Below are 13,502 nucleotides of genomic sequence, written 5' to 3'. Positions count from 1 at the left end.
GCCACACAATTTCATTAAGGCCAATCTAACGGTCAAAAAGGGATTTCTATTTTTTTTTGAAAAATGGGAATCCCTCTTGTTAAATGATTCTTATATTGGATTTGACTTTAATGAAATTGTGTGACCTGTGATTTAATCTCAACCACACAATTTCATTAAAATCGATCCAACGGTCAAGAGGATGTCCCCAATTTTTTATTTTTATTTTTAAAAGGGATCCCTCTTGTTAAAGGGCTTGATATATGAAACTTGGTTTCTAAGCTAGTTTTGATTTTGGAACAGGAAATTAGTACACTTACTCAATTTCAAGTTTCAAAGATTACCTTATTTACACGAGATTGTTTGATTTATTTATTTTTTTTCAAGGAGAGAGTAGGAAAGTTTATTAAAATAAAATGATAATATAGCAGCACTAAGAAAATTTCAGATGAATTAAATAGTGAGATTGTTTGAAAGAGAACATTTGTATACTTTTTCAATTTTTTTTTTGTCGAAGGGTAGAAATTTTATTGAATTAAATATGAATAGTTACATTTGCATCTTCCGCTAAAATATTAAAAAGAAATTATGGACCTAACTCGTCCCAGCTAAATCTCCCGCCATGCTTAACAACGTGCGCCGCCACTGAGTGAGCTACACCATTGCATTGCCGAGGGGTAAAGCAGAACCTCACCAGTTAGAACAAGCTCGCCATCCTCCAAATATCTTAGAGATAGACATCAAGAGTCACATCAGCCGTGACCTCCTTGTTGAGCATCTGAATCAGTCATTTTGAGTTTGATTCCACCACCAATCGAACTCCAGGGTCCATCACCACACTACTTAGGACCATCTCCATTCCCTGCTTAATTGACTCCACTTCCGCCATGATTGCAGCCGCAAACCTCCCTCCCCCCACCCCTCCAGCAAGCTTAGGAATCCCCGCAAAGTCACGTAACACCTATCCCACCCCACCCATCTTTGAATCTTTCTGCCAGGTAGCATTGCAATTCAATTTCAATATGCCAAATGGAGGTTTCGCCCAATGAAGCCCCCCCTCACTCCCCTCCTCACCATAACCACCCACCCTTAACTCCCTATCCCATTGTTTCCCCCATACCACCACTGCAGCCTCTCTAAACTCTTCCACTTGCTTTCTCCACAACTCCACCGCAGTATGTGGTAGAATTCGGGTCCTATTAAATATAGCCTCATTCCTACACTTCCAAATTCGCCAAAAGCCAAACACCACATGCTGCAATAATGAATCATCATCCTCCTCCTTCCCTAGTCGCTTTACTTATCTCTGCCAACCCCCAGAAAATCCACCACCCCCATGGCTGCCAAATTTATTTGCATTGACGTCCCAAACCAAAAAGCACGACTAAACTCACACCCAAAGAATAGGTGGGCCTCAGTCTCATTTGGCACCCCACAAAGTTCACAATTGTTCACCACTCGAATCTGTCTTCGCTCCAGATTATGTCTCACAGCTAACGCCTTCTGATATGCCTTCCAAATAAAGAACCAGATTTTATTTGGAACCAATAGGGACCATGTTTTCTTCCACATTCCTCCCAATCCTCCAGCCGAACTCGGCATTCCCCCCCTTTTACGCCCAAATTCACCATTTTTCATCATCTCCATCGCCACATAATTTCCCGAATGTACCGCATACATCCCATTCTTCATATAATGCCAAATTCGTTTATCCCTACAACCCCGCCTATTAATTAGAATAGTCTGAATCAATTCCATGTCTTCCCGTTCCACGAATGCCCCAACCACCTCCATTTTCCACCCTTGCATGTCTGGAGAAATTAAGTCACACACCTTCTCATTAGGGGCCCCCTGTCGCATCATTGGTTTAAAAGAATGAGGCTTCGGAATCCACGGATCACTCGCCACCTGAATTGATTCACCATCACCCACTCGCCAATGAAGCCCTTAGTTCAAAACTTGCTGCCCCAATAGGATTCCTTTCCATCTCCAAGACGATTTAGATTGTTTATTTGCCTCAAGGAAAGAAGAGTTGGGAAAATATTTATCTCGAAGCACCATCCCAAGCATCGAATCCGACTTTTCAAAATCCTTCAGCTGATTTTGGCGAGCATAGCCAAATTAAAACCAATAAGATCACGAACACTCAAGCCTCTAACCCTCTTACTCATTGTCATTTTATCCCATGCCACCTAATGACACCCCATAGTCTTCAACTGCCTTCTCCACCAGAATTGAGTTATAACTCGCTCTATTTCCTTACAAGTGTTGAACCCATCTTTGGCTTGGATGTTCATTCTTGTAACAATTTGGTTGTTTTTTCTTCTTTGGACAACCCTTCCTAAAAAAGATAGAGCTTTTCTCCAAATTAATAATTTGTCCGGAGACCTTCCCATAATCCTCCAGTATCTTAACTACCTGTCATGCCTCCGTCTCAACTGATTTACGGAATATCACCGAATCATCCGTAAAAAACAAGTGACTGATAGGCGTTGCATTCGCTGCCACTCGCACCCCACCAATCCATCCCTTCGCTTCATGCTTTCGAATATATGCCGAAAAGGCTTCCACACATAGGAGAAACAAAAATGGCGACATTGGGTCTCCTTGTCGAAGCCCTCTCTCTGGTTGGAAATACCCTGATGGGACCCTGTTCACCATGACAATATATGACACCGTAGAAATGTATTCTCGAATCCAATCACAAAATTTGAGATGAAACCCCAACTTCCCCATAACGTCAATAAAAAAACCCATTCCACCCGATCATACACTTTCGCCATATCCAATTTAATCGCCATTCGACCATCCACCCCTTGCTTTAAAGAATGCAATATTTCATGAACCACCAGAATATTATCATGAATTTGCCGTCCCGGTACAAATGCCGACTGATTAAAACTAATAACCCGGTCCATCACTTTTTTTAATCTCCTTGTCAACACCTTGGTAATAATCTTATAGACAGCATTACATAAAGAAATCGGCCTCAATTCCGTCATCCGCCACGGAACCTTCACCTTCGAGATTAATACAATATGTGTATGATTAATCTTCTGAAGCAACTGTCCCGAATGATAAAAGGCATGCACCATTTGTATAATATCCCTACTCACCACCTCCCAATGGTCCTGAAAAAATCCAATCGTAAACCCATCCGAACTAGGTGACTTGGTTGCCGGAATTTGAAACACAGCTTCCTGAATTTCCTCCTCCAAGAAAGGCTTGATAAGCTCCTCATTATCCCGGTTATTCACCTTAGCCTCCACACATGCCACAACCTCCCCTCCTTGTCGTGAGCTCCTTGACTGAAACAAGGCCGTGAAATAATTAACCGCAATGTCTTGCATACATGCCTAATCTTTCCGCCATTCTCCCGCAGAATCTTCCAACCCCTGTAGCCTATTGCTCCTCATTTTGTACCATTTGAGCATGAAAAAATTTAGTAATTTGTCACCTTCACAGAGCCATGTATTTTGTGATTTGACCTTCCAATAGTATTCTTCAATGTAAGCTCTTTTTCATTCTCCTTAATATCCTCTTGCCGCACATATGGGTCAACAATCCCCCTCTTTATCTCACCTTTAAGTTCCTCTATTCTCCGTTTCGAATTCGGCTTCATAGCCTTTTTCCAAGCAACTAGTTGGTGCCGAGTACCCTTCAATTTCTCGCTCACTTTAAATGCCAAAGAGCCTTATACCAGTTCCTTCCACGCCTCCATAATAATATCTCGACATTTCGAACTCTTCTCCTATCTTGAATCATAGATAAACCAAGTGGGCCCTTTCATAATAGTTCCATCCGAGGAAAGAATTAACATAGAATGGTTCGAGCCCTCCAACACCACATGGTTAATTTTCACCCTAGGAAACAAATCCATCCAACCTGACGTCGCCACACCTCTATCAAGTCGTTGTTGAATCAACCCATCATCACGTTTATTCCTCTATGTAAAAGGATAGCCTTCAAAACCCAAATCCAGAAGTTCATTTATCGCCAGGAAATCACGAAAGTCCCTCGTGCTAGTCATAGAGCGATAATTATCGCCTTCCTTCTTTTCGTTATCCACTATATCATTAAAATCACCGATCACGGTACATTTTCCCTGTGAGTTACTAATCCGCGTACTAAGTTCCCACCATTGAGTTTTTCTACGCTTGTCATTCGTACTGGCATATACTGCTAACATCCTCTAATCCGAATGAATCGAATCACCACCAAAACCCAATTCTATAAAAAAAAAACTCTTCCAAACGATGTTAGATATACCCACCTCGTCTCTCCAAAAAACACATAAACACCCTCCAATACCCATTCGTTTAGCCGGTTGCATAAAGTCCATCCATAACACTTTAAGTAAATATTTATATCGATCACTTTTATTTTTTGTCTCAAGTAGAATCACTAACCCGGGGTTGTGAAGTTGTACCTACTCCACTAGAGCATCAACTGTCAAGGACCCCTCAATTCTTTGACAGTTCAAACATAATGTTTTCATGGCGCCCGTAGAGACCCCTCACGGCTGGTTTCCTCCGCCTTAGTGGAAATAAACGCTCGTTTATTCTGAATACTGCCATCCACCCCTTCCCACTCTGTTACTTCCTCTTCCATTTCATTTCTGTCTCGTATTCTCCCTACTCACTGCAGCAATAATAGACCCCAATTCAAACGGATCCGAATCCTGGGTACCCCCCCATAACTGTCCTTATGGTCTCAGTATCATTCACCTCAATATTCTGATTCTCACTGACATCCACCCCTTTTTCGCACCTCTACCATGCCTCCATCATTTTCCATATGAATTGGATCATTGAGATCCACCTGCAAACCCATATTCCTCCTTTCCACATCCCTATCCAGTCGCCCTACTGGTTCTGTAAAATCAAATAACACCACATTCTCGGTCCTAGGCTGAATAACCTTTCCCCTTCAAATAAGCCTCGCATCAAAAGCTCTCTCCCGTGCCTTTTGAGCTAATTCTTCAGCTACTTGATGTTGAACTATATCATCATTCCTAGTCTCATTGTCCTCTTCATCCCTTCTAGCATATGTATTTTGTTTCACCATGGATGAAGCAGTGTTCTCCAAATCCCCCATCCCCTTCCCGATGTACTTCCTCCATTCCTTGTCACCTTCTTACCCTTTCCCTCCGTGCTACGTAGACCCATCTCCCCATGCATTCTCTCCAGACTCCACTTCCCCTTTTCTCGTGACTTTATAGTTCGCCAGTTATCCTTTCCCTTATTTTGACTTTTCGACCTACGGAATGGTGAACGAATCGCGTTACCTCGCAAATCCCTGCTTGTGAGAACCTGTATTTTAAAAAATAATCATATATAATTATGTGTTGTGTATACTTATTAATTTCAAAAAAAAAAAAATTTGTATTACTTCTTATTTAATTGTTAATTCCTTTATTTCATTTTTCCATACTCTAATTTACTGTTATTTTGAACCAAATAAGTTCAGTACACCATTACGGTAGTATTTGAACTATATATTCATATTATTCATCTTCTTTCCTTTTACATTATTTTATTAAGCTGTTTGTTCTATTCTAATTGGACCAAAACCATAGCCAATTAAAGGGCTTTTACATCATTCCTATCGATAGCTTTGAGGCGGTGTAAGTTTGCTTGGTCTGATCTCACCTTCCTCTGTGCCGACTTCCTTCTCCTATAAATAGAATGTTATTGCTTCGGTTTTCTTCGCTGGCGAGATGAAACGTTTTCTATCGGGGTCTACTCTCTCTCAGGTTTAAAGAGTTTTCCTTTCTAGGTTTTCCTCTTAGTTATTTGTCTCATATCACTGTATGTTATTAATAAATTATAAATGTTTGTATCTAAACCAAAAAGGGGTTGCTGGGCATCGTTATGCGTATGTATTTGAATTCGTTCATACTGCTGATTTAGTTTTATAGAAAAGTCTTTCTATTCATATTGTTCTTTAGTGATAGCCTTTTATGTTCTGTATTTCGCATGTGACATAACAATACCATATTCATTCCTATTCTTGGAAAGGCACTTAACTTTAGGAGACTTGGATGCTGCTCTATTGCAAAGAGAAGAGTCGAAGCATGTACTGCATATATATGTATATGTATGGATGCATGTCTGTTGTTAAATGAATAAGCATGTTGGTAAATGGTTTTATGTAGTTTAATTTATACATATTACTTGAATGGTTTAGAAGGCAAAAGACTTTTGAATAAGCACTATACATGTTTGCTATATAAGAAACTATTTTGTACAGCATTATAATCAACCAAATGACTTTTGAATTGAGTACCGTGGAACTGATGAGTTTTAAGTGTGTTGATTAGTATTAAAGTTCACATAAGGCATTTGGTAATTTTCTTATACTTGTGAATAGGAGCTTATCACAGTTGTGGTTTCTTGTGTTAATATATCGGAGCAATGCTTTGGAATCCAGGTAGGGGAAATACGGCAGACCTTTACAGATATTGATTCTATTAAATTTCGTGAAGTACTATATTTGTGCTGGTTGATTAATGTGGTTGGACATTGTTTGGATGATTGCTTCAGTTGGTTGTTTACTTGTTAGTACTACTGGAATGTTATTCATTGAGATATATATTGTGACATGGAGATATATTGTGACATGTGAAAGATGTAATAACGTTGCTTGTGCATCACTCATGTGTCAGAAGTGGTTGGAACTTTGTAGGTGAGAAAGGAATTTGGAAAGAGGGTAATGGAAATGATCTTTTGTGTAGTTGAGTCAAACTCTTAGCAGGTACCAGGTCTCAGGTGAGCCCACAGTGCACAGATTCTTTAAGGGTAATTCGGGACTGGCGACGAAGAGTTTGAGCAAGATGACTAACAAAAGGGGAAATTGGGATGATTGAGTTACAGGGGGTTAATTTGTATATTAAAACATTCGAACCACCACTGCAGAGGTAAAATGCACGGTATGGGACGTGCAGGTCCGCGTGTTTTATTACATGAATTAACGGGTAGAGATGAAGAGTATTGTATCGCACTCATGCATTGTTGATGATAATAATTTGGTACTTGATTACATGATTTTATGACACTTAATTTAATATTGTCAATTTACTGTGATAAGGTTATGTCCCTACTGAGCTGTTGAAGCTCACCCCTCTATTGTTATGCAGGTTTACGAACTAAACAATCTAAGAGGGTAGACGGGATGAGATCGGATTAAGTGTGAGGATAGAATTTTGTATTTCTTTATTTTAGCCTTGTAAAGAATTATTGAGTTATTTTAAATAAGAAGAATTTTATTTTTCACTCCGTTATTTCAGTTTTATTTTAATTAGTTAGCTTTTATCTCACGTTTCGGATTCGGAGTTATTTTTCCTATTGACCCCGGGTTCGGGGCGTGACAGAATGGTATCAGAGCATAGGGATTAGACACCCTTGGGAAAGTTGTGTTACCAATTAAATAGTCAGTTGAACTAAAAGAGCTAGAGCATTTCTGTTTTGTGGTATTAGTTTTGTCAAGTCTTTTGTTTGGACTTGAATTCATTTGACTGAGAGACTAGTAGGTCTAGTTAGGGGGTAGTAATATGGGTTGTTAGGTCTTAACGTAGTTGGAAGTAAAGTGTCATTGTTTGCTTTACTGCTGTGATATGTTGAAATTTTATTTGGCTTATGTGGTACATATTACTTGTGTTGTGACTACTCAGTAGAAGTGGAAGATCCGTATTAAAAAAAAAAAAAATATTCTTTAATTGGTTAGTGTTTTCTTCACCAGTGTGTCCAACTATACTATAGCTTTCCTAACTGCCGAGTGATAGACGTTTAGAATGGAATTGAAATGTTGAGATGATTGTAAAAGCAAAAGCTGGCAATCTGCGTGATATTTTACCTACTTAAGTAGTTGACCCCTGCTGCATTCAAATGAGTCAGTAAGCTATCTGTTAGCTTGAGTTCGTGCTAATCAAGTTGGAAGCTAGAATGGGTTTGCCGCAAGGTGGAATAGGTGTCACACCACTAAACCCAAAGCGATTTGGCTTTACACGTTGCTCATCTTATTCGGTTCTGGTAAGTCTATCCATTTCACTCTCGCATTTCCCCTAGTATAAATAAAGACCAGGGTTTCAACTGCATACTAAACTCAGAAACAAAGAGAGAGGTTTCATCGAAATCTATGGCATCTAAATCATGAAACAATCATGAATACATATGTCGTAAGCCTGTAGCTCACAAAGCTTTGGTAATTATTTTCATATTCCCTGTATTTTGTTAGTGGCTATACTATGACTTTCTTAATATGTTGTTAATGTTATGCAGTATTGTGATTGACAACTTAATTTGTACAAATGTTTCTTTCCACATCTTAATCCATTTGGTTTTATGCACTGCATATTTGTGTTGACAGTTTTCATACGAAAGCTAAAAGGGTTGTGTGATATCAATTGATCTATCAACTGATTCATTTTAAAAAGAAAATCTATTTTGACATAATACCCTTGATAAGTTTATGACATATCCCCAGTTTTCCCTTACATTTTCTATAGCTATTTTCATGTCTATCCATCATGTTGTTTTTAATTTTATATAATAGTTTATCTGTCATGGATTTGTGAGCTTCCATGTTAGTTATCAAGCTACATACCTTTCTGCTATATATGGTTTCAATTATATATGAAGTAAAGCATGTATTTAGTGCTGGAAATGATTATATATGTTGGATATACATACATACATACTTAATATATACGTTAGAGTGAGAGCTTAGAAAGAAAAGAAAAGGGGAAAGCTAGTTTGAGGTGTGCGGAGATGTTAGTTGGGTTGTCTTGCCAAAGCTTGGATTATCGAGGTGAGTGGTTTATGTAATGTGTTTCAAAGTATTCTTATTTTCTGATAAATGAAAACCACGAACTATTGTGGGTTTTATCTATTTATAAATCTCTATCTATTTTAAGTCAAGCATGTTGGATTTGTTGAAATGCTTTTGGAATTATTAATATGGTGATATGTGGATTATTTGGACATGTTCATGGAGCATGAGAACTTTAGTGTTGCATTAATTCGAGGGATAAATGTAAACTGCACACAGGGACATTAGAGCAGATGGCCATTAGGAGTAACGTGGTGAGTTACAATTTATGAAGGATATAATGGACACGTAAAGGGATGATGTGATATGGAATTATGTGGCTAAAGCTTTGATATTATTATCCTATTTTATAGTGTGATTAAAATGGCAAGCTTGACTGGCATATTATATAATATTCTACTCACTGAGTGACAGTGGTTGTTGCTCACCCCTCATCTATTATTTTACAGAAGAGTTATTTGGCAAGGCAGGTGTTATTTGGCAAGACAGGTGATAGACGAGCTGAGGTTGTGATTGAGGAGAAGTTTAAGGATTTTAATTTATTACTGTTGTACACCCTTGTTTTCGTCATGTTAGTTCGTTGGGATTCAACCAATTAGCTGGAGTACGAGATTACATCATTGTCTTTAGGTAGTGCATGGTGTTCAATGATCTCATGAATCCTATGGTGGTGGTTACCAACTAAACCATATCTTGAGATAAAGTGTATGAATACTCGTACTAATCTGTTTGCTTGGTTCGCAAACATCACCTCTCTTATGAGATGGACTATCTTGAAGTTTTTGGTTGAAGATTGTCTTAGAATTAAGAGTTAAAGGTTGTTTGAGATACAAGTGACTCTCTTAAACGTAGGTTCAAAGTCAGAGTTTGGACTACTGGAAGTAGTCATTTATTCGATAAAGTTTCAGTGAAGAAACAAATTTACATGTGATCCCTGTTATTCATTCAATTTTCATGGATTAATTCTATGGTGGTGATTGGAGCACAAGTTTCTGTTAGGGTCCATTAGATGACTGAGGAGTAATTCTATGTTTGCATAGTTTTGCAAACACCACATCTCTTTCAGAAAAGAATTAGTCCTAAATTTATAAGATGGGGGATGTCTTAGAACTTTGATGCAAGAGACTTTCTTAGACAGGAGTTTAAAATTAAGGTTTGGATTTATTGAAATATTTATTAGTTCGATTATGTTACGGAGAGGAAGCCAACTCACATGTGACTCACTCCTACTCAGAAAGGTAATAGTTAAGTGACATTCTCATTCCTACACGAGTTGGTATTATATACATGGTGATTCATTCCTATACAACTGGGGTTGTATGATGAACTACTTAAATGTCATTCCTACACAATTTTGGATTGTGTGATGAGTATATTATATTTCATTCCTACACAACTTCTGGTTGTGTGATGAATCTATTGAACTTTATTCCTACACAATTATTGGTTGTGTGATAAGTTTGATTAATCTCATTCCTACATAGCTTTGGGCTATGTGATGAATTTGACAAAGAACTTCATTCCTACATGACTTACGGTTGTGTGATGAGACCACTAATTCTCATTCCTATATAGCTTTAGGCTATATGATGAGTAAAACGAAGTCACGAATGTCGTGTGGTGAGAATAAAAGAATTAAATAATGGAGCTGAGTGATGGGTCACATTTCTGAATGTTGTTATACTAGGAAGCCATTAGGAATACTACTTGAAGTACTATTTCGTTTGGAAACTACATTTAGATCAAGGAAATCGATCCACTCAAATCCAATTAGTGGTGTTGGGGTTTGGTTAGACCGCTTGTTACGTACCAGGGTTTTTCCTGAGATTGAGGCAACTAGTGTTGGGATTGTGAGTTGAGCTTTGGGATTGAGCTTTTGGTTTCGTGTTAATTGTGTGAGTAATTGGTTTTTGAAAATAATTTTGTTAGTACAGAAGAAAATGATTTCGCTCCAAATATGGCCCTTACGTTTTTAATTGAAGGGTTATGTTCAATTTTATTGTTGCTTGAAAAGAAAACTTATGTTTTGGCATATATCCGTTTTACTATTCAGTGGACTTTACAATGTTAAAACTATATGTAAAGGGAATAATTTCTAGAGTTGGAAGGCAAAATACATAGAGAATTGCAATCCACTTGAAACGGAAGGGTAATCTCTATGCAACCACTCTGGTTGGATATTCTCTTAGTTTTCTTCAACTACTATTATATATTGAGTAAGGTCTTACAAATTTCGAGGACGAAATTTCTTTTAAGGAGGGTAGATTGTGAGGACCTGTATTTTAAAAAATAATCATATATAATTATGTGTTGTGTATACTTATTAATTTCAAAAAAAAAAAAATTTGTATTACTTCTTATTTACTGTTAATTCCTTTATTTCATTTTTCCATACTCTAATTTACTGTTATTTTGAACCAAATAAGTTCAGTACACCATTACGGTAGTATTTGAACTATATATTCATATTATTCATCTTCTTTCCTTTTACATTATTTTATTAAGCTGTTTGTTCTATTCTAATTGGACCAAAACCATAGCCAATTAAAGGGCTTTTACATCATTCCTATCGATAGCTTTGAGGCGGTGTAAGTTTGCTTGGTCTGATCTCACCTTCCTCTGTGCCGACTTCCTTCTCCTATAAATAGAATGTTATTGCTTCGGTTTTCTTCGCTGGCGAGATGAAACGTTTTCTATCGGGGTCTACTCTTTCTCAGGTTTAAAGAGTTTTCCTTTCTAGGTTTTCCTCTTAGTTATTTGTCTCATATCACTGTATGTTATTAATAAATTATAAATGTTTGTATCTAAACCAAAAAGGGGCTGCTGGGCATCGTTATGCGTATGTATTTGAATTCGTTCATACTGCTGATTTAGTTTTATAGAAAAGTCTTTCTATTCATATTGTTCTTTAGTGATAGCCTTTTATGTTCTGTATTTCGCATGTGACATAACAATACCATATTCATTCCTATTCTTGGAAAGGCACTTAACTTTAGGAGACTTGGATGCTGCTCTATTGCAAAGAGAAGAGTCGAAGCATGTACTGCATATATATGTATATGTATGGATGCATGTCTGTTGTTAAATGAATAAGCATGTTGGTAAATGGTTTTATGTAGTTTAATTTATACATATTACTTGAATGGTTTAGAAGGCAAAAGACTTTTGAATAAGCACTATACATGTTTGCTATATAAGAAACTATTTTGTACAGCATTATAATCAACCAAATGACTTTTGAATTGAGTACCGTGGAACTGATGAGTTTTAAGTGTGTTGATTAGTATTAAAGTTCACATAAGGCATTTGGTAATTTTCTTATACTTGTGAATAGGAGCTTATCACAGTTGTGGTTTCTTGTGTTAATATATCGGAGCAATGCTTTGGAATCCAGGTAGGGGAAATACGGCAGACCTTTACAGATATTGATTCTATTAAATTTCATGAAGTACTATATTTGTGCTGGTTGATTAATGTGGTTGGACATTGTTTGGATGATTGCTTCAGTTGGTTGTTTACTTGTTAGTACTACTGGAATGTTATTCGTTGAGATATATATTGTGACATGGAGATATATTGTGACATGTGAAAAATGTAATAACGTTGCTTGTGCATCACTCATGTGTCAGAAGTGGTTGGAACTTTGTAGGTGAGAAAGGAATTTGGAAAGAGGGTAATGGAAATGATCTTTTGTGTAGTTGAGTCAAACTCTTAGCAGGTACCAGGTCTCAGGTGAGCCCACAGTGCACAGATTCTTTAAGGGTAATTCGGGACTGGCGACGAAGAGTTTGAGCAAGATGACTAACAAAAGGGGAAATTGGGATGATTGAGTTACAGGGGGTTAATTTGTATATTAAAACATTCGAACCACCACTGCAGAGGTAAAATGCACGGTATGGGACGTGCAGGTTCGCGTGTTTTATTACATGAATTAACGGGTAGAGATGAAGAGTATTGTATCGCACTCATGCATTGTTGATGATAATAATTTGGTACTTGATTACATGATTTTATGACACTTAATTTAATATTGTCAATTTACTGTGATAAGGTTATGTCCCTACTGAGCTGTTGAAGCTCACCCCTCTATTGTTATGCAGGTTTACGAACTAAACAATCTAAGAGGGTAGACGGGATGAGATCGGATTAAGTGTGAGGATAGAATTTTGTATTTCTTTATTTTAGCCTTGTAAAGAATTATTGAGTTATTTTAAATAAGAAGAATTTTATTTTTCACTCCGTTATTTCAGTTTTATTTTAATTAGTTAGCTTTTATCTCACGTTTCGGATTCGGAGTTATTTTTCCTATTGACCCCGGGTTCGGGGCGTGACACTGCTAGCCTTCAGATCTTCATACAACAAATTACTCCCTGATGGCTGTGATTCTCCTTCCTCCCCTATGCCTTGCATCCCACACAACCTATGTGTTTTACACGCTCGACTCACATGTCCAAGCATCCCACAGTAGAAACAATAATTTGGCAATCCTTCGTATTGAAATTGGACCCATAATCGCCCTTCATCCGGGAACATGACCATCATCCCTCAGATCAATGGTTCCCGTAAATTAAGACGAATATGTACCCAAACTTGCCAATGAACTCCTTACTTGCCGAGTTATCCACCATAATCACCGTACCATTCTTTCCTCCAATTACCGTAACAACCACAACCGTCATACTCAGCGGCGACAC

The 13,502-nt window shown here is 37.7% G+C and overlaps 1 long non-coding RNA gene across 2 annotated transcripts; it reads left to right on the top strand.

Annotated features, from left to right (window-relative positions):
- Positions 1 to 5,395: 5,395 nt before the first annotated feature.
- On the top strand, positions 5,396 to 13,044 carry LOC126623779 (uncharacterized). 2 transcript variants are annotated; one of them, XR_007623878.1, is made up of 3 exons: positions 5,396 to 5,734; positions 6,352 to 8,009; positions 12,143 to 13,044. It is a non-coding gene; the product is annotated as an uncharacterized LOC126623779 (long non-coding RNA). The 2 variants fall into 2 exon arrangements; XR_007623877.1 differs by lacking the exon at positions 5,396 to 5,734 and having other exon boundaries at positions 5,765 to 8,009.
- Positions 13,045 to 13,502: the final 458 nt, after the last annotated feature.

Source organism: Malus sylvestris, chromosome 5, assembly GCF_916048215.2.
Source record: "Malus sylvestris chromosome 5, drMalSylv7.2, whole genome shotgun sequence".
Classification (NCBI taxonomy): domain Eukaryota; kingdom Viridiplantae; phylum Streptophyta; class Magnoliopsida; order Rosales; family Rosaceae; genus Malus; species Malus sylvestris.
This window is presented reverse-complemented; position numbering and strand designations above follow the sequence as displayed.